Raw genomic sequence first — 22,495 nt, 5'->3', positions numbered from 1 at the left:
TGTTTTTTTGAGAACAGGAAACACTGTGTGTTTTTGATCATTATTATATCTCCATCCTCCATGGCACATCACAAGGACTCAAGAAAGGTTTGCTGAATGAAGAAATACTCAAGGTATCTGGTTGACATATTAAAGACCAGATAAAAGATGCTAGTGTCTGTGGAATTAATCACTTACCCAAGGGGAAAATTAGACCCCCTCACTGAATAAAGTAAGAAAGAAAGATTAGAAAGTTAGATTGGGGGACCACTTTTTGCTTTGGCCACCAAATGGCACCAGTTGGCTTGAGGCCAAACTTGTGGTCTGCCCTGAATCACGGGCACCGATGAGCAGGTGATTCTGAGTAACCCATTTCTAAATAAACATCGCAAAAGATGCAAAGCAGGTGCTCTAAGGACCTTGCTGGGAAAAAGCTTTCCTTTAAAAGTTAGGCTGAAATTTGGCCAGATTGTCTCTAGGCTCCAAAAACTCAACTGCAAACTGATTCTTAGTCAGTAGGGCCATTATACTCATTTCCTGTGGCTCTGGTAACAAATTACCACAGAATAAGCAGCTTAATACAGCAGAAATGTCTTCTCTCACAGTTGAGGAAGTCAGAAGTGCAAATTTAGTTTGTCTGACCTCGAATCAAGGTGGGAGCTGGGCCACACTCCCTGCAGAGGGGCTAGGATAGAATCCGCTCTTGCATCCTCCAGCTTCCAGTGCCTGCCAGCATTTCTTGACTTGCGGTCGCATCGCTCCAACCTCCACCTCTGTTCACATTGCTCTCTCCTCCAGGTGTCTCTCTCATCTTCCTCTTGTAAGGACGCCTGTGATGGCATGTCGGGCCCACCCAGAGAATCTAGGGTAATCCCCCCCATCTCAAGAACCTCAACTTCATCACAGCTGCCAAGTCTTTGCCATATAAGACATTTACAGATTCTAGGGGTTAGGATCTGATAGCTTTGGGGGGCAGTCTTCAGCCTCCTGTAGCTATCTTTTTCAATCCTAAAAGGCACACCCACACATTATAACTAATAACACATATTTACGAAAAATCTACATGCATGCAGAACAACTTGACTCATCCGTGTATTTTACTACTCCGCACTGGGTTTAGATCATTTGGTGGGAGGTGAAGTTGGTGCGGTACGGAAAATTCTAACGTGTCCCCATGATTTCCACACCCTGGTGTTATGCCCTAAGTAATCTCCTTCCCTTAAGTGTGGCTAGGGCCTGTAAACTTGCTTTCAGCTGGGAGAATATGGAAAAGATGATGGGCTGTCACCCTGTTCATTAGACTACCTTACGTGCCAAAGGTGATGGGTTGTTACTGGATGTTATTACTCTATCTTATTAGCAAATTGGAGAGAAAGGCAATTTTCTGGTGTCTTTGAAGAAACAAATTGGCATGCTGGTGGGGGGCACATGGCAAGGAACTGCAGGAGCCCTCCAGGAGGTGAGGGCCTCAGTCCTCCAACTGTAATAAGCTGAATTCTGCCAACAGTCCGTGATTTTGGAAGAGATCCTGAATTTCAGATGAGCTCACAGTCCCAGCCAACACCTTAATACCAGCCTGGGGAGACCCTGAGCGGAGGACCCACTGAAGTTGTGTCTAGACTCCTGATTCACAGAAACTGTGAGATAATATGTATGTGTTGTTAAAACCACCACCTTTGTGGTAATGAGTCACATAGTAACAGAAAGCTAATACGCTTGATTTCAAGTACACCCAGATAGCAAAGTGCACTGGGGGGTAAATGCATGTGGCAAACAGGAGGTCATTCAGAGCCAGCAGATGGATGTACAATAACTGGAAATACACTGGGAGATGGATTTGGGGGAAATTTAGGAAGGGCAGAGTGTAAGCAGAATTCTTTTATTTGCAGAGAACTCCAACCCAAACCAATCAAAGGAAACACAGATAAAGCTAATAAAGATGAATGTGGGGGAGTTTACTGGCTCGCACATCTGCAAAGCCCAGGGTATCTGCCTTCAGGCACGGATGCTCTGGACTCTGTCCCTCTCTGTCTCTCAGTTCTCTCTCCTCAGCGTTGATTCCCCCTCTGGCTTCCCAGGGGAGCCCCAGGTGGCTGCTAGTAGGGCAAGCTTACATCCAGCTAGTTTAGCAATGTATCATATGATCTCACTGATATGAGGAATTCTTAATCGCAGGAATCAAACTGAGGGTTGTTGGAGTGGGGGGTGGGGTGGGAGGGATGGGGTGACTGGGTGATAGACACTGGGGAGGGTATGTGCTCTGGTAAGCGCTGTGAATTGTGCAAGACTGTTGAATCTCAGATCTGTACCTCTGAAACAAATAATGCAATATATGTTAAGAAAAAAAAAAAGAAGAAGAAGGTAGTGGGAGGGGAAGAATGAAGTGGGGGAAATAGGAGGGGTAGAGGAACCATGAGAGATGATGGACTCTGAAAAACAAACTGAGGAGGGCACATTCTGCATGGAGCACTGGGTGTTATGCACAAACAATGAATCATGGAACACTTCATCTAAAACTAATGATGTAATGTATGGGGATTAACATAAGAATAAAAAAAAAAGGAAAAAAAATTATTGTAGAAACAAACAAACAAAAAAATAATGCCAACAGGAGTCATTCAGTTCTTCTTTGCCGGCTCTGATTGGCCAGACCTAAGTCACATGTCCAAACTTCATAGCAGAAAAGTCTGGGGGAGGAGCCTCACCTAAGCCTAAAGGCTAATTGGGAGGGGCTCTCTTAGGAGAAGAAGAGGAACTGGATCCCGGGCAGGCAAGAATCTCAGGTGCCCATTCCCCAGCATGCAAGATGGCAGAAGTACAGGAATACCATCTCCAGCTCCACACTTGGAAAGAGGAGGGAAGAGGGCTTTTTAAGTCAAGAATCAAGTAGTAAATGGAAGTTTCCATGCAGAGTACACAGAGCAGAACTTGGAGAATGCACTGTAGGAAGAGATGTTTGGGGTTAAAATGGGTCGAGGTAATTGATCTGCTGAGTTTATAAACGAGGTAACCCCAGGGAAGGATTTCAGAAGCAGTGTGGTCTGATTAACACGGCAGATCCCTCTCTAGAGGAAGAATGTAAGATGTATGGAAAGGGACATGGTAAAAGTGAACACTCCATTCTTTCCATCTATGGAGTACTCGTTATGTCGCAGGCGCCATGGTTTCTTCTACTTTACATTCATTATCAGATTTATTCCTCACCCACAGCCCTATGAAGTAGGTATTTTGACATTTGTGGAAATTCAGGCCCAGGAGGTTAAGGGATTTTTCCCCAAGGTCATTGATTTGGCAACTCGCAGAGCAAGGACTCAAGTCCAGGTGAGCATGTTCCCAAAGACACTAAGCTAAACCTCCTCTTTCTGAATTAGCCTTGACCTGAACAGGACAAGAGAACAGAGACATGCCCAATAAAATTTAACTCTCATTCTGTGAAAGACTATTTCAAAAGCTTTCTTTGTACGTTTAAGTGTTTTGTCCCAAGATTTAATTGACTAGGACTTCAGAGATAAGTCAAAAGGCCTTTACCAAAAGAAAGGTGGACCCAAATAAGCAGAGGAACTGCAGAGATACAGGGAGGATAAACAGCCAACAATGGGTTCTCAGATGCGCCATCATTGACAACTTTGGAAATGTCAACGGTAAACAATGAGACAGGAAGTTGGGGAGGGAAATGGCCAGGGAAAGTTCAGGCCTATATCCCTTCCACGCCCTCACTGCCCATTGTGACTGTCACTGAGTCAGCCCAGATGGGAGGAAAGCAGAGACCTCACTCACCCAGATGTCCAACCTCTCCATGGCCTGGAAGTAGAGGAGAATAGGGCTTGTGAGTGCAGCTCAGACACACCCAGGTACCAGGTGGTACCGCCTCTCCCACTGCCCATACACACCCAGAGATTTCAGTCAGGCTCTGGAGTAGAAAGAGTGATGGCCAGGGACCTGGATTTTTGTGTGAGCCAGTTGGGCTATTAATTACTGTTAATTACCAGATGACTTTGTGTAAAGTACTTACTATCTCTGGGCTTTAGTTTCCCATGTGAAAATTTGGGGGTTGAATTAGATTAGCAATTGCACATTCAAATGTCAATGGAGACCAAACAGGTAATGAAAATGATGCAGCAGGCTGAGTATAAGGCAATAGGGAGCACTGGGGACTGGAGATCCCATAGCTTGTCCAGAAAGGGCATCCCTGGTATCTCCAGATATATCAATTTCCCATAAGAAGCCAGAATTTGGGTCTTTATATAAAATCCCACAATCTTTAAATGTTGGCAACAAATCCAAACTCTTTAAAAACCCTATTCACGGGAGCCTGGGTGGCTCAGTTGGTTAAGCGACTGCCTTCGGCTCAGGTCATGATCCTGGAGTCCCGGGATTGAGTCCCACATCGGGCTCCCTGCTCAGCAGGGAGTCTGCTTCTCCCTCTGACCCTCCTCCCTCTCATGCTCTCTGTCTCTCATTCTCTCTCTCGCAAATAAATAAAATCTTAAAAAAAAAAAATTTAAAAACCCTATTCAAGGCAAACTTAAGAAAGGCTGCAGGCCAGTTTGTCATCTTAAGTCTAAATGCAACCTACTCCATAAGGTACATAATAGTTCTGCATGTGGCTATTTCGACTTAATTAAAACTGGACAAAAATGAAAAATTCAGTTCCTCAGTCCTACCAGCCACATTTCAAATGCTCAACAGCCACATGAATTAGTGGCTACCATATTGGATAATGCAGATATAGGACATGCCCAGCCACGCAGAAAATTCTCTTGGATAGTCTTGGTCTAAATGATCTCTAAGACAACTTTGAGCTGCTAAAACTCCATATACAGACAAAATAAAATGAACTGTACTTTTTTTCTTTAAAGATTTTATTTATTTATTTGACAGAGAGAGAGACACAGTGAGAGAGGGAACACAAGCATGGGGAGTGGGAGAGGGAGAAGCAGGCTTCCCGCGGAGCAGGGAGTCTGACGCGGGGCTCGATCCCAGGACCCTGAGATCATGACCTGAGCCGAAGCAGACGTTTTAACGACAGAGCCACCCAGGAGGACCCCCCCCTTTTTTTTTTGAGCAAGAGAGCGTGCATGCCTGCATGCGCAAGCGGGGGGAGGAGCAGACGGGAGGGAGAGGGCCAAGCAGACTCCTCACTGAGCAGGGAGCCTGATGCGGTGCTCAATCCCAACCCCGAGATCATGACCTGAGCTGAAATCAAGAGTTGGACACCCAACAAACTGAACCACCCAGGTGCCCCTGTACTTTATTAATTGATAGGAAACAAAGCTTCTGGAATTTCACTGCATAATTCCAACACAAAAATTTCGGTGTACTCATTTTTTCTTCTCCTTGATGCATTTCCTCCAGTTGCATTTAAATTGGTTTAAAACGGATTTGTTAACAGGAACAACCTGATAGTTTCTAATCTGCTTCAACATGTGAAGTAAATTCTTCAGTTACTTAATTAATAGCAATTTGAAACCTAACCTTGTCTGAAAAGGAAGATGTGGGGTTGAGGAAGGGAAAAGCCCTATTTTCTGTTGCCTAAAACTTACCTCCTCCCCTGCTAGATAGTTTTCCTGCCACACGGAACTTTTAATCGCCTGTGCAAGACCCTACATTGTGGCCACTAGCAATGTTTTCGATCACAGGTCATTAAATTTTTCTATAAAGGACCAGATAGTAAACATTTTCAGCTTTGTGGATGACATAGTTTCTGTGGCAAGTGCGCATCTCTGCCGCATTATAGGAAAGCAGTCATCGACAGTGCATAAATATGCCCATGGGCTGTGTTCCAATAAAACATCACCTTTGGACGCCAACATCTAAATTTCATAAAATTTTCAAGCGTCATGAAATAGTCTTCCTTTGATTCCCCCCCACCCCCCATCCATTTAAACTAGAAACCAAACCAAACCAAACCAAACCCCTTTCTTAGCTTGGGACCATACCAGAACAGACAGCATGAGGGATCTGGCCCACAGGCTGGAGTTTGCTGACCCCTCACCAAGTTCTGCAAGCTCTCCGATGCAGAGATCGGTGGGTTTCGAGGCAGGGAGGGCTGTGCTCTGGCACATATATATGATTCACTGGGCATTTATCCAATGGAAGTTCTATACTTAGCTAATGCTGTTCAGGAATGGAGGGACAGACCACATAGGTTCTTTTTTGTTCTTTTTCTTATTTATAAATTGATCCTCATTATTCATGGATTCGATATTTGCAAATTCACCTACTTGCTAAAATTTACTTGCAAACCCGAAATCAAACATGTGCTGCATTTAAAGTCATTCTCAGACAGGGGCAGGGGGCAAAACATGGGAGTCGCCCCTTGAGCAAGGCCCCAGCTTAGGTCAACAAAGATGACACCCTGCCTTCTTATTTCAGTGCACGTGCCATAAACAAGTGTCCTCGTCATGGTCTTTTTAGCACAGTGTATTTAGCCTTTTTATGTTTTTTGCTGGTGACTCTGCTGTTTAAAATGGTCCCAAAGCATAGCCCCGAGATGCTGGTTAGTGTTCCTAAGAATAAGAAAACTGCGAGGTACCTTATGGAGAAAATTTGTGTGTTGGATAAGTTTCATTCAGGCATGAGTTACAGTTCTGTTGACCATGAGTTCAATGTTAATGGATCCACAATATACAGCCAATAAAGTGCCTTGAAACAGAAACACAAGTAAACCAAGGTTATATATTAATTGGTTAATGAGAATGTTGTGACCAGAGATTCACAAGAACCTAACCCTGTATTTCCCTTAGGAGCTGGTTCAACATTTGCTAATTCAGTGCTCATGGCAACTTTATACAACAGAACTACCACAAAAAAATGAGAACGGACTGTCTATATTTTTACTGACATTAAAAAGAAGTTGCTGTGATATCCCATATGTCCTCTCTCCTTATAAATTGCCTTTAAGGTTGGGCGCCTGGGTGGCTCAGATGGTTAAGCGTCTGCTTTCAGCTCAGGTCATGATCCCGGGGTCCTGGGATCGAGTCCCGCATCGGGCTCCCCACTCTGCGGGGAGCCTGCTTCTCCCTCTGCCTCTCTCTCTCTCTCTCTCTCATGAATAAATAAATAAAATCTTTAAAAAAAATTGCCTTTAAGGTTTACTGAGGAAGGTTGAAATTACTTTAAATGAAGTTTGGAGTATTTCATGATTTTAGATTTGCATGATTCCCCAGTTTCTCTTTCTCCAGATAAATGGGCTGTTGCCTGGTAAATGGCAGAGAAACCTATTTTCAATAAATTCTTCACTTGCAGATGATTTGAAAGCTCACAAACTGTGCTCCCACTAGTAAAACACCCCAGGACTAAAATCCCAGCAGGATTCTGTCGGAAACTTGGCAGGTGAACATTTTGCCATGTTGTAAATATTCAACACAGTTTTGTAGGCTATCTGAATGATATTAAATATCAGTCATAATGAATAACCTCACCCTAAGTATTCATGGCTAAGTCACTAGAGTTTTACAGGCACCTTTATTATGGGTGTGATTTTCATTAGCAAACGTTGCATAAAAGGCACCGGCTTTGGCCTCTGGAAACACACATGTGAGGTGGTCCATCAGGGGAAGTGATTTGGAAAAGGAAGAGGATGTTGGGAGTTGATACAACTGAGAAGTGAGGTGTAGGCAGAGCCAAAAAAAAAAAAAAAGTTTTAAATGCATTTAGAAGAATAGTAACAAGTAAGTTGATGTGTCTTACGGACACACAAACACATTCCTTTTTTGTTAATGACTAACTTCTCCTGACCTGATGGGATCACTGGCATTGACTGAGCTCTTCATCATGACCTTGGCTTCTTCCCCAAGCATTTCTAATTATAGATGACATTATGGTGCTTACTAGATGCCAAGCACTGTTCTAATAATCAACTTTAAATATATTAACCCATTTAATCCCCAAATAATCAAATGAGGTAGGCACGGTTACTGCCATCTTCATTTTAAGATGATAAAACGGAGACAGAGAGGGGCGCCTGGGTGGCTCAGTCGTTAAGCGTCTGCCTTTGGCTCAGGTCATGGTCCCAGGGTCCTGGGATCGAGCCCCGCATCGGGCTCCCTCCTCGGTGGGAAGCCTGCTTCTCCCTCTCCCTCTCCCCCTGCTTGTATTCCCTTTCTCGCTGTATCTCTCTCTGTCAAATAAATAAAATCTTAAAAAAAAAAAAAAAAAACGGAGACAGAGAGAGGTCATGTGACTTGGCCCAGGTCCCACCAACTAACTGGCAGGGCCGGGATTTAAACCTGGGAAGAGTTGATCCAGAGTCCTTTTTTCCCTGACCACTGCTGCTACACTGACTCTCCAGAAAGCACTGGATAATTGTGGAAGAAACCCAGCTCCTATACAAAAGGAATTTATACAGGGACTACTTCTGTTAGCAGCAATATGCAACTCATAACTCCTCTTTCTCTCTTTTCATTTATTTCCCTCCCTCCCTCCCTCCTTCCCTCCCTCTCTTTCAGTTCTAATTTTCATGTGTGAAATTCCCATTTTTTGAGTAATTTAACCACCATCACAATCAAGATTGAACAGTTCTATCGCCTCAAAAAAATTCCTCCATGCCCCTGTGTAGTCAGCACTTGCCCACCCCCTCAGCCCCCCAGCCAGAGACCAAGGGATTTCACTCAGGAATCCCTGACTCCCAGGGGATCCTTGTAGGGAATTCAAGAATGGAACTTGGCTAAGTGTAAAAATTACCTCTTTTAAAAATGTTTTCACTCACTTCTACTTAAAAATCAGCATTCCTTCAGTTATGAATATAAGTAACCAACTACAGAAATATTAGCAGGTCACTCAGTCTCAATAGAAATCCCAGATACTCTTCTATCACATTACCATGATTACCTATATCCCCAAATATTGTTCACACTCCTGACTTGAAATTATGGTACACCAGGTCTTGCTCTTCACTGCATTTATAAATAAGCACTTTTGTTATTATATCATAATTTTTTTATATCACAAAATGTTTCTCTGTAAAGGGACTCAACTACCTGAATGATATTTTTCTTGTAAGATTTTATTTATTTATTTGACAGAGAGAGAGAGCACAAGCAGGGGGAGCAGCAAAGGGAGAAGGAGAAGCAGACTCCGCACTGAGCAGGGAGCCCAACATGGGGCTCGATCCCAGAACCCCGGGATCACAACCTGAGCCGAAGGCAGACGCTTAACCGACTGAGCCACCCAGGTGCCCCATGAATGATATTTTGGCAGACAGAGTCACTGGTAACTTATTCTACCATCATCCCAACCAACATTTGCCCAGAGTGCAAGATAAAGAAATGAATACAATTCAGTCAATGCCCAGGCTGATGGAGGAATTATGCATCTCCCTTTCTTAGGCTGAGCCATGCTCCTTCACAGAAAAATGCCCCTGCTGCCTTCTCTCGAAGAGAACTGTCAAGCAGCACCACCCACCTCTTCTATGGGCTCTGCATGGACTGTAGAAACTCTCTCTCCCAGCATTCTGCAACCTGCCACAGGGCTCACAGAGATCATACACACCTCAGAAAGACGAACCGGCCATCTGTGAGTTCCAGATTGACTCCAAGAGGGAGACGTCAAGACACAACACCTAACTATAAAGATCAGGCAGGAGCTGAGAATTCACCTTCTCCAATTGTTTGCAATGGCTTTGTGATCTGGATTGTATTATTAACACCCATTATTTGTACTCTGGTCTGTCACCCCCGAATCAATGATTTCCTTCTTGATCTATTAATGTAATAAACAAATTGATAGAAAAAGAAGGATGATAATAGGCAATTTTCTTCAGATATATAAACGGCTAATAAATAGAAGAAAAAATCCTCGACATCACTGAAAATCAAGAATAAATATTAAACGAGATGAAAATATTTCTCTTACCAAAATGTCAGAAGCGGAATTATTTTTATAAGATAAATGAATTGATATAAGACATGTTGACTACCTTAAATCCTAACATGGAAATTCATATTTGGAATAAAACCCAGCTCTTTTGAATATCCAAAGATGGATTTGAAATTTGCTCAGGTGGACTGGGTTGATTTCTGAGGCTGATTTCAAGAGGCAAGGCTAAAAGAATGAACATGAGATTCAAAATCACAAACCAAATAAAAGCAATATAAAAAAAAAAGTCATAGATGCTGTCGACTGTAACTTCACTGTTTGGTAATTAGAACCTGGCCACTGTGGCCAGACTGGGACTTCGAACAATAGGAAGGTGGCAGATGTGTTAGTGCTTCCCAAGATTCCCTTGTCTTGCTGTTTCCCGCAGTGTTATCATCCCTCTTCAGCAGTTAATTTCTCATTTATAGTATTTCCATAATGCTTTCTTAACAATTACCCAATGTATCAGTGTCGCTGTCGCCTCATGCTTCCTCAAGCACATCGTTTTCACTGCAAAAGCAAATAGGTCAGCGAGGACGTCTAGTACATGTGAATTAATTCTGCTGTCCTTAGAATGTGGATGGAGTTAAATTTAACAGGAAACAGAAGCTAGAGAATTCGCGGCAAAGGTGAACTTGCTGCTCACCACGCTGAGCCCCACTCCCCTGAGGGGAAGCAGGACCTTGTCCCCCAAAACCCCCCCGGGGCACTCCTGTAGTCACTCTGTTCCCACAGCGCATCCCACTGGCCGCTGGGGGAAGTTCACCCCACGGGCACAATTTAAAAATTAAATACTGACTCTGCTGGTCTACCACCTAAATTTCGGGTCTAATTGATTTGGAATTCAAGAGCCATGGCCTCCTTTTGCCCCCACTTTTTATGAGGGCTCCTGCTGAAACACCAGTACTTTAAAAGAGGAGTAACAATAGTATTGTTTTGGTGATAGGTGAATTAATTACATGTCTCATTCCATTAAATCCACCCAATGCTGCTTATCCTTGGTACAAAGTAGAGACACAGTAACATTTATTTTATAAATGAACTGCAACAAGATAGGTATTATTATTGCCCTTATTTTTCAGAAGGCTCGGAGGCGTTACTTAGTAACTCACCAAAGGCTCTAAAGAAATTAAATACGTAGCAAAGAGTGGAAGCCCATCTAACCCCAGAGTTCAAGCTACTCTCTACACTGTACTCTTTTTTTTTTTTTAAGATTTTATTTATTTACTTGAGAGAGAGAGAGTGAGAGTGCATGAGCGGGGGAGGGACAAGGGAGAGTGACAAGCAGACTCCCCGCTGAGCAGGGAGCTCCATGTGGGGCTCCATGTGGGGCTTGATCCCAGAACCCTGGGATCACAGCTGAGCTGAAGGCAGATGCTTAACTGACTGAGCCACCCAGGTGCCCCTGTATTGCTCCTCTTATTCTTGAATGCTAAAATAAGCTTTCAGCATTACAAGAAAAGAAAAAGAGAAAAAAACAAAAACAAAAAAAACACCTGTCGCATGACAACTAGCTTCAAAGCCTACCATTACAGGTTAGGACTTTTTACGCCTGACAGTTGCTTAAGTTCCACAGAGAGCACGGGCTATTTCCTGAGCAGCTCATACAAAGGCAACTCCAAGGACATGCTAATCAAAATGGGGCATAAGCACATGATATCAATACCCATCAGAAGTTAAACAACAGAATGGGCCAAGTTTGGAGCCTCTGGAACATACTGGGATGTAACTTCGTCTTCCAATAAGGTGTGGTATTTGTGCAGGGCTCTATACGTAAGGTATGGATTAGGCTCCGATGGGCTTATAATAAAGACTTTCATTATTGTGGCTCTAAAACAGGCTTTTAAAAACCTGTGTGTGTGTGTGTGTGTGTGTGTGTGTTGGGTAGAGGTTACTGGAGATTACATTCATCTGAGAGAGTTACCACAGGAGTTTCCAGAAGTGGGTGGAATTTATATCCCAGGCTTGGATGAGAGAATTCTCCCACTCACATTAACAGCGACCCATTGGTAATAATGCTTACCTGGAACCCAGTGTCAGGAAGGGCTGTGAGACTGGTTCTGAGTTCTACAAAGAAAGCATGCTTTGCTGATTAATAATGTCTGCCCTGGCAAGGGACATGAAGGCGATCCATTTACTGCACCTTTAGTCATGACTAGAAGTTCATGGAACTGCCATATCTGTTCCTCACCACAGAGATACCTCAGAGCTGCCCACCAGGACTGAGAGAAAAGATCACAGTGCAGACCTGGGACATTTAAAGTAGAAAATAATTTGAGCTGTGAAAACACAAGGGTCTATGGGATTTATCCTCAGTTGTGAGAAGCTAAGTCCACAGATGCTCTTGGGGGTCAAGAGGACAGAGGGGTCACCTGGGTGAGAAATGGGAGCGGGGGGAAAAGGCAAGCAATATGGCTGAGAACTTATATTCCATACTGGCCCAGGAGAGTTTGGCAGATTTGCTATTTCTTCAGGAATTACTATTTCTTGGGTTTCTTATTTTTCTTATTTCTTTTCTTCATCTCTTGAAAGTCTTTAGCAGAGTCTGCTTGGAAAATGTCAGCCTGCCTCATGTCTGCTGAGGGAAAATAAAGTTTTGGTTAAGGTTTGTCAGAATATAAATGGGAGGGAACTGCCCCCTGCTGGTAGATTTGGAAAATCCCTAGTATGTCCAAGATGCCCAAAAGTGTTCCAGGAAGCACTCCCAGCTCATGATTTTCCATGGCAGAAGTAGTGGTAGAAGAACCCTGGGAAACAATTGTACATTACATAATATATAATGTACAATTATACATATTATTTCCCTTTCTTGGCAATTCACAATATTTATTAGTATGTTAAGTCCCTAAGAAGTCCTGCAGTAAAGAAGTTCTAACTCCTTTTAATTCATCATTTCCTAAATTTATTTGAACATAGACGTGATTATTTTAAAATTAGCCTAACATTTTGGGAGACATGAATCTTAGGGGGATGGAAAGAATATAAGAGAATATAAGGTCATGTTTTCTTCCAATATGGAGATTTCCTTTCCAGAGCTTTTCCCTGATAAAGCCTAGAATAGCATTCTCTTGCATCTCCTTCAAGATTGGCAGGTAAATGGTAAAGGATAATTTCCTGTTGGAGATAAAATATTTACATATTTTAAGTCACAAGCTTTTGCTGAAGAAAAGCTAGTGGAGCATCAATACGCTCAAGTTTTTCAAGTATAACTATCCAGTAGAAATTCTAGAAATGATTGCACAGTTTATAGACAACTCTCCTGATACTACAGCTCTTTATAGTTAGTAGATGGGAAAACATGCTGTGGGCTCTGGAGCCATATTTCTGGGGTTTGACAACCAGCTCTACCTCTCACCAGCTGCGTAACCTTGGGCATGTTACATAACCTCTCTGTTCTCAATGTCTTTCCTCATCTCTGAACTGGAAATAACAGTCTGTCCTAGTTCTGTTGAAGATTAAATGAGTTAATACATGTAAAGTCTTAAAAGAATGCCTGGCAGTTGGCTAGTAATTTGCGTTTCTGAATTTGCACTACTCAAGTCAGAAGTAGGAAGCATCATTTACAAGGAAAATAATTTTTTTTTCCTTTAAAAATATTGTTCTTTCATTTTGGGCCATGAGACAATGAAGAAATTTGGGCTGACTATAAAGTATCAGGGTGATATTTTAGCTATTAACTTTTTTAAATTTGTATCTAAAAATTATCAGGGTGATATTTTAGCTATTAACTTTTTTTCATTTGGAAATCCTTGGAAATGTTTCCTCTTAGTGTTTTTTACAGTTGTGGTAAAACATACATAGGATAAAACTTGCCCTTCTAGCCATTTTTAAGCATACAGTTCTGTGGCATTAAGTACGTTTATGTTGCTGGGCAATCATCACCACCATCCATCTCCAGAACATTTTCGTCATCACTAAATGACACTCTGTATCCTCTAAGCAGTGACTCCTCATTCCCGCTTCCCTCCAGCCCCCTGGCAACCATCATTTTGCCTCCTGTCTCTATGAATTTTACAACTCTAGCAATCTCATGTAAACGGAATCATACAATATTTGTCATATCGTGTCTGGTTTATTTCACTTAGCAGAAGCCTTCAAGGTTCTTCTATATTGTACCATGTGTCAGAATTTCATTCCTTTTTATTCCTGAATAATATTCCATTGTATGTATGTACTACATTTTTTTACCAATTCACCAATGGATGTTTGGCTTGTTTCTACCAGTGGTTATTGTGAATAATGCTATCAACATTGGTGTACAAATATCTGTTCAAGAAGTCTCTGTTTACAATGCTTTTAGGTATACACCCAGGGGTAGAAATGCTGGATCATATGGTAATTCTAGTTTAATTTTTTGAGGAATCACCATACTGTTTTCCACAGGGGCTGCACCATTTTACATTTCCCCCGCCAATTTCTGACCAGCCTCACCAACACTTATTAGAAATACATACATATATATATACATATACACACTATCTATACTATCTATCTATCTATCTATCTATCTATCTATCTATCTATCTATCTATCATCTATCATCTATCTATCTATCTATCTATCTATCCACTAGCCATCCTAATGGATGTGAAATGGTATCTTATTGTGGGATTTGATTTGAATTTTCCTAATAATCAGTGATGGTGAATTATTTAACATTTTTAAATGGTTTTGAAGCAGAATTCCATAGGAAGGGCACATATTTTAATCCCTAGTATTCATTTGACATTTAGATTTTCCTGTATTCATATACATCTTTGATGATTTTAAAGTTATTTCTTGCTTTGAAGGGAAAAAAAGAACTCGTGTCTGTTTTCTATTTATTTTAATTTATTAATTATTATATTTTTCCTTAAATGTAATTTAACCAGACTGTTTTAACCAAAGTCTAGAAGTTACACATTTTCCAGGGGCCTAGAAAGATTATTCTAGAGCTAAAAAAACAAGCAAACTTACTGGCTTCTAAATATGAAAAGAAAACTACCCAATCTAAAGTAACAAATATTTAGGGGCACCTGGGTGGCTCAGTCGTTAAGCGTCTGCCTTCAGCTCAGGTCATGGTCCCAGGGTCCTGGGATCGAGCCCCACATCCGGCTCCCTGCTCGGCGGGAAACCTCCTTCTCCCTCTCCCACTCCCCCTGCTTGTGTTCCCTCTCTCTCTTTGTGTCTCTCTCTGTCAAATAAATAAATAAAATCTTAAAAAAAAAATAAAGTAACAAATATTTAAATTAATATCTACAAAAATTAACATATTGTCAAACTTTGTTAGTTGGTAAATTGTAGTTTATATTAAATTACATTATATTTTAAAATAATTTAAAATTTTTTTTTAAATTCTATTTATTTGTCAGAGAGAGAGAGAGCACAAGCAGGGGGAGAGGCAGACAGAGGGAGAAGCAGACTCCTCACTGAGCAGGGAGCCTGATCCGGGACTCGATCTCAGGAGCCTGGGATCATGACCTGAGCTGAAGGCAGCCGCTTAACTGACTGAGCCACCCAGGCGTCCCTAAAATAATTTTAAGTTACATTTTTTACTTGGCATGAATCATCAAGGATATAGGATGAGTCTTGAAGAATTACAGTCAATAATAAATAAACTAAATGAGTTTTGTGAAATAAATAATTTCAAAATCAGAATTAAAAAGTCTTTAAAAAGGGAATAGAGCAAAGAATTTTCTTTAATGTGGGATACGTGTGTATTTTAATATGCTTCATATCGTGAGTATCTAAATGTAAAAATTACTAGGGCTGACAAATATCTTTAAATGTCCCTCACTGTAATAACTCAAATTAAAACAAATTAAACACATTAAAAACCTCTGCCCTTCAGGGCGCCCGGGTGGCTCAGTTGGTTAAGCATCTGCCTTCAGGTCAGGTCATGATCTCAGGGTCCCTGAGCCATAAATCAGGCTCCCTGCTCAGTGGGCTCCCTCTGCCCCCACCCCTGCTCATGCTCTCTTTCTCAAATAAATCAAATCTTTAATAATAATAATAATAAATAAAAACCTCTTTCCTTCAAAAGACAACATTGAGAAAAAGAGAAAATAAGCTAGACACTGGGAGAAAGTATTTGCAAAGCATACATTTGAGAAAGGACTTGCATCCTGAATATATAAAGAACTCTCAAAATTCAATAAGAAAACAAAACACCCAATTTTTAAAAAGTGCACAAAAGACTGAATCAGACCAGGTCACTGAGAAGATACACAGATGACAAGTTAGGACATGAAAAGATATTTAGCATCAGTTGTTTTTAGGGAAATGCAAGTTAAACCCACAACGAGTTGCTAGTACACACCTATTAGAATGAATAAAATGGAAAAAGACTGGTCATTCCAAGTACTGACAAGAATGTGAAGGAACTGAACTCTCTTTCAGTGCAGGTGGGGATGTAAAATTGTACACCCACTTTAGAAAGCAGTTTGGCAATTTCTCAAAAAGTTAAACATACACCTATCATACGATCCGTTCCACTCCTCCTAGATATTTACCCAAGAGAAGTGAAAGCATATATCCACATAAAGATTTACACATGAATATTCATAGTAGCATTATTTGTAATAGTGAAAAACTAGAAACAACTCAAACGTCCACCAATGGTGAATAAATAAACGAATGGAGGTTATTCGTATAATGGAATTCAACTCAACAATAAAAAGGAATGGAACATCCATAATACTACAGCATGGATGAATCTCAAAATATTATGCTGAGTGAAAGATGCCAGACAAAACAATTTGTAGTGTAGGATTTCATTTATATAAAACTGTAGGAAATGCAAACTAATATACAGTGATAGAAACAAGATCAGTGGCTGCCTGGGGTAAGAGAGGGCTACATAGGGTAGGAAGGGGGGATTACAAAGGTGCATGAGGAGACTTTAGGGAATGATGGATGTTTTCATTAACTTGATCATGGTGATGACTTCATGAGTATAAACATATGTCAAAATTTATCAAACTGTCCACTTTATTTTTTTATTTTTTTGGCTTCTCAGCTCTAAGCTGCTGCTTTATTTTATTGCCAAAACAGTGCTGAACATGCAATAGAAAATAAGACACGGTTCTCAGATGATCTTCTTTCTTAACTATATTTGAAAATAGTTTGTCAGTTTCAACATTTTCCCTTCCCTCTCTTTGCCTTTTGTTTGTTTGTTTTTGTCTGTTTCAAATTTTTATTTGAATTCTAGTTAGTTAGCATATAGTGTAACATTGGTTTCAGGAGAAGAATTTAGTGATTCATCACTTACATATAACACCCAGTGCTCATTACAAGTGTCCTCCTTAATCCCCATCCCCCATCTAGCCCATTCCCCCCCCAGCCCCCCTCCAGCAACCCTGTTTGTTCTCTATAGTGAAGAGTCTCCTATGGTTTCCCTCCCCCTCTCTTTTTTCCCCCTTCCCCCATGTTCATCTATTTTGTTTCTTAAATTCCACATACGAGTGCAATTATATGGTATCTGTCTTTCTCTGATTTATTTCGCTTAGCATAATACACTCTAGTTCCATCCACGTCATTGCAAATGGCAAGATTTCATTCTTTTTGACAGCTGAGTAATATTTCATTGCGCGCGCGCGCGTGTGTGTGTGTCTATACTTTTTTTTTGTTCTCTTGAGACATTAGTGACACACAGCTCTGTATGAGTTTAAGGTGTACAGCAGAGTGACTTGACATAAACATATTGTAAAAGTATTACCACAACAAATTTAGTTAACATTCCTCCCCTCATACAGTTACATTTTTTCTCAAATTTTGCACTTTATTTTTATTTATTTATTTTTTAAAGTAAACCCTACACTCAACCTGGGGCTCAAACTCATGACCCTGAGATCAAGAGTTGCATGCTCTATTGACTAAGCCACCAAGCACCCCTGAAATTTTACACTTTGAGTACGTGCAGTTTACTGCTGGTCAGTTATACCTTCAGGAAGCTATTAAGAAAAGCCCTTAGTTGTAGGGGCGCCTGGGTGGCTCAGTTGGTTAAGCGACTGCCTTCGGCTCAGGTCATGATCCTGGAGTCCCGGGATCGAGTCCCACATCGGGCTCCCTGCTCAGCGGGGAGTCTGCTTCTCCCTCTGACCCTCCTCCCTCTCATGCTCTCTGTCTCTCATTGTCTCTCTCGCAAATGAATAAAATCTTAAAAAAAAAAAAAAAAAGCCCTTAGTTGTAACCATTAAACAATGCACAGGTATATAAAGAATCTCCTCTCATCTGACACCATGCATGAGATCATCTCCTTGAGGTCACCAACATGAAGAGCCTGGGATGTGCATCCTTCCATACATTCTCTCTACTTATATAAACTTATGACCATGTGATAGGGTTTAAACATTTTGTAAGATGGGGAACCCAACAAAATGCTATTTTTATGGAATTTTTTTTAAAGATTTTATTTATTTATTCATGAGAGACAGAGAGAGAGAGAGAGAGAGAGAGAAGCAGAGGGAGAAGCAGGCTTCCCTCTGAGCAGGGAGCCCAATGCGGGACTCGATCCCAGGACCCTGGGATCATGACCTGAGCCGAAGGCAGACGCTTAACCGTCTGAGCCACCCAGGCGCCCGATTTTTATGGAATTTTATAAGGGCTTTTAAAAATCTCTTGTTATGCATAAAAATTTCTAGGTGTTCTCATATTGAGGCTCATTTTGTATAGCCAACACACCTTAGATGCTTTACCAGATAAGGGGATATAAAACTACAAATAGAAGCATCTTGCTTTGCAGGAAATTACTAGATACAGGAGTCCATCTTCAATGAGGGAGGGATAAGACCAAATTCTTTTTATATCAAGAGCCTGTTTTCCACAAGATGTAATTTAATCTAGAAAAGGAAAACGATTTCACGTTTTAAACTGTAATTAAATTTGCATTCCAAGTTAAACATTGCACAGAGATGTTAGATGTGAACACGTTCAATTGTAAACAGACCTTTCAAGATTGTTTTGGTTGCAAACTAGAAAACTGTACCTACTCCAGGGTTCTACCACAGGTCAGGATGACTTAAAGAAAACCCTTCAATTCAAAAAATTCAAAAATTGTTAAAATATATGCTTCCTGTGAAAAATACACAAGTATATAGGACAAAATTTTCTTCTCTCCTGCTCTGTCCCTCATTTCATCCTTTAGACAATAACCATCAACAATCTGCAGGTATCTTTCCAGACTATACAGTGCCCATGGGCATGCCTGTGTGTGTTTGCCCACTTTTATTTTTGGTTTGTTCATTTGCTTTTTCTTTCATTTTAAAAAATTATGATAAAATAGATAGGACATAAATCTGCCATTTTCATCATTTTTAAGTGTGTAATTCACTGTCATCAATTACAGCCACAATGTTGTGCAACCATCACCACCATCTATCTCCAAAATTTTTCAGCACCCCAAACAGTAGCCATTAATCACTAAACCCCCCATTCCTCCCTCATCCCAGCTCTTGATAATTTCTACTTGCTCTATGAATTTGCCTATTCCAGATAATTCATACAAGTTGAATCGTACAATGTTTGTCCTTTTGTGTCACTTAGCGTAATGTTTTCAAGGTTCACCCATGTTGTAGCATGTATCAGAACTTCATTCCTCTTTATGGCTGAAGAATATTCCACTGAAGACCAAATTTTGCTTATCCATCCATTCATCTGTTGGTGGAACACTTGGGTTGTGTTCCTGTGCTTTCAACAAACGGGACCAAAATATACATAATTTCGGCAGGATTTCCCCTTTCACTTAACACATTTCATGGGCCACGTTGTTCTATTGGATGGAAATGCCATCACCTATTTACTACTCTTCTATTAATAGATATATAAACTGAAAAAAAAAATAGATATATAAACTGCTCCCGTATTTTGCTATTAAAACAACGCTAGAGCGATTGCACTTGTACATACAGCATTTTGTATTCATACCAGTTTGTCTGGAAGATAAAGTTCTATTATCCGGCTAACGGAAATGTGCATTTAACATTTTGATACATACTGCCAAGTTAGCTTCCAAAAATACTGCCCTTACTGACAGGCTCATCAACAATGACTATGAGAGCCTTTTTGTCCATGTCTTTCGCCCAAGGGGTATTTAGAATTTTTTCTGTCCTTGCCAGTCTGACAGGTGCGCTTGGTTATTTAAACAAGGTATACTATAATCGGGGCTGACATTCAGTAGCAACGCACTACACTCGATATTAAAATCCTAAAATCTTCTCCATAGCAGTTGGCAAGTGATCACTGCCCTGAGCCCCAACCTTGCACCCCACGCACATCCACACAATGCAGCACCGGAAGGGTAAACACCCTGCCCAGCACTACGGGTCTACACCTGTTCAAGTTGGTCCTTATTTGTGTTGACCAGTTAGCGTTTAGAATCTCACTCCTGCCCCCATGAGGCTAATTTTTTGTGAGGCCCATTGATTATCTCCTTGCTCTAATTCTGAACATCTAGTCCTGTAAAGCAATCGTCAGTTTCAATGACAAGACCTGTGCTCCTGAGATCAGGGACCCCCATCTCTCTCATTCATTCTGTCACTCCCAGAATGGTTTCCAAGTACATCATCTACAACAGTTGCTGGGCCAGGATCCCAGAATATTACCATGAAAACACCGTCCTGGGCCTTGCAGATCTTAGAGACCAGTAAGGAAGGCAGGAAAAATAACTGAAGAACAAAATAAAGAAAATAATTCCCAGTAAGAATGAGTTGCCAATCCTTGCATCCTCTCTGCTACCTACTTTATTATTTTTTATTTTTTTATTTATTCATTCGAGAGTAAGAGAGAGCATGAGCAGGGGGTAGGGTCAGAGTGAGAAAGAGAAACAGACTCCCTACTGAGCAGGAAGCCTGATGTGGGACTCGGTCCCAGAACCCTGGGATCACGACCTGAGCCAAGGACAGACACTTAACCAACTAAGCCACCCATGTGCCCCTCTTTTCTACCTACTTTAAATAGCCAAGCTCATCACCTATCAGACTGGCAAGGACAGAAAGAATTTTGAATGCTTCTTGTTGTGAGGATATGGACAAAAAGGCTCTCATAGTTACTGTTGACAAGAATGTCAGTAGGGGTGATATTTTGGGGAGATGATGTCACGGTTCCCACCCCTTTAGTAGACAGGTCCGAAAGAGATGGAAAGGAACATGCAAAGGTGTCAGGTGCAGGGAGGGAGGGCATGCAGGTTGTGCTGGGTAATGGGCGCAAAGGCTCACGGGTAGTGTGTCACACTGAAGAGTGTGTGCAAAAGAGCTGGTGTGATTTAGAGGGACAGGAAGAAGGTCTGAGTGAACCAGAATGCTAAGAGGGGTTAGGTAGAGTTAAGTGGCCAGGGCCGGATCATACCATGCCTTACAGATTACAGCCAAGAGTCTGAGATGACCTGATTTGTAATTTAAGATCCTACATTACTTAAGTTTATATTCTCCAATTCTTCTCAAAGTATCTAAATGACTATGAGTTTTAGGGATGCACTGAGATGTACTTTTATCCTTAACCTCACAGGTTCCTATGATAGCGGTCTGGACAGTCTAAAAGCCCAGGGTTAGACATAGTCCCCTCCGCTTCCCCTACATCTTCCAGGCTCCTCCACATCTCTACTCCACAAAAAACAAACAATGCAAATTTCCATCCCTGAAGGAGACTCTACTTTGCACAATGATAAAACCAGCCACTAACTACTGAGCCCTTTTTATGGGCTCGCCATTCTTCCAAGTGCGTTGTATCTATTAACTCGTTTCATCCACTCCTCCTCATGTAGTCAAGAAAACTGAGGCAAAGGAAGATTAATCATTTTGACCACAGTCACAGAAGTGCTCAGTGGAAGAGCAAGAATCTTGAGTTGGTGTCCTTGACAGCTAGATGACAGTCCTCCCCAGTAGGCATGTGGACATTCAATCCAACTCTTTATATCACCCACGGAAGCATTTGAGAGACTGCGTAAATGCTGTCCTGAACTGTTGTACATTCTGCTGGTGCACAACTCATACTTCTGCACGTTACACATCAATATCCTTCAAATCACCTTTGTGTGTCAAATACAGACTTCTGAGATCAGCTAATGAAGAAACATCCTGAGATACCACATGGTGGGACTGCCTACATGCCTGGAAGTTTGGTTTCCATAGCATTGCCATAATGAAATATTTCATTTCCCCTATTATTGTATTATAAAAAGCAGTGGAAAATGGGGCAAAAAACCCGTAAGTGTTAATACTAGAGGTATAAAGCACATCTTTACTACAACAAAGCTCAGGATTAAAATCATTGCATGCATGAAAATAATCAACCACTAGCTTGCTCAACTGCCTACCGGACTTGGCTGGTCAAGTGTTCAACTGTGAACAAAGAGATAGTAATTTTACAACTCAGTGTATAATATATTAGAAATATATTATAGGAAACAGGCCAATGGCACAGTATAGTGAGTACAGTGTTTATTTTGGTTTTTGTTTGTTTTGCTGTCTGAGAAGAGAACCCCTTTATAAAAGGTAAGTCTATTATTCGACTTTTGGGCGTTTTGCTTTTATTTGAGAAAGGGAGCTAACTGCATGTACTAGTTTTCTTCTTCATTGCTGGAACATAAATATTTTGATGTTAGATCATATCATGCATCCTATCCCATTCTATCCTATCCTATCCTATCCTATCCTATCCTATCCTATCCTATCCTATCCTATCC

At 41.1% G+C, this 22,495-nt stretch overlaps 1 protein-coding gene across 1 annotated transcript in view; it reads right to left on the bottom strand.

The window, feature by feature from the left end:
- Positions 1–22,495, bottom strand: part of FRMD4B (FERM domain containing 4B) — a 253,901-nt gene that overhangs the window by 204,957 nt on the left and 26,449 nt on the right. The gene's annotated exons all lie outside the window — the stretch shown is intronic.

This window comes from Mirounga leonina, unplaced genomic scaffold (assembly GCF_011800145.1).
Source record: "Mirounga leonina isolate KUSES-001 unplaced genomic scaffold, KU_Mleo_1.0 Mir_94, whole genome shotgun sequence".
Taxonomy (NCBI): domain Eukaryota; kingdom Metazoa; phylum Chordata; class Mammalia; order Carnivora; family Phocidae; genus Mirounga; species Mirounga leonina.
Note: the sequence above shows the minus strand (reverse complement) of the source record. Positions and strands in the feature narration are given on the sequence as shown.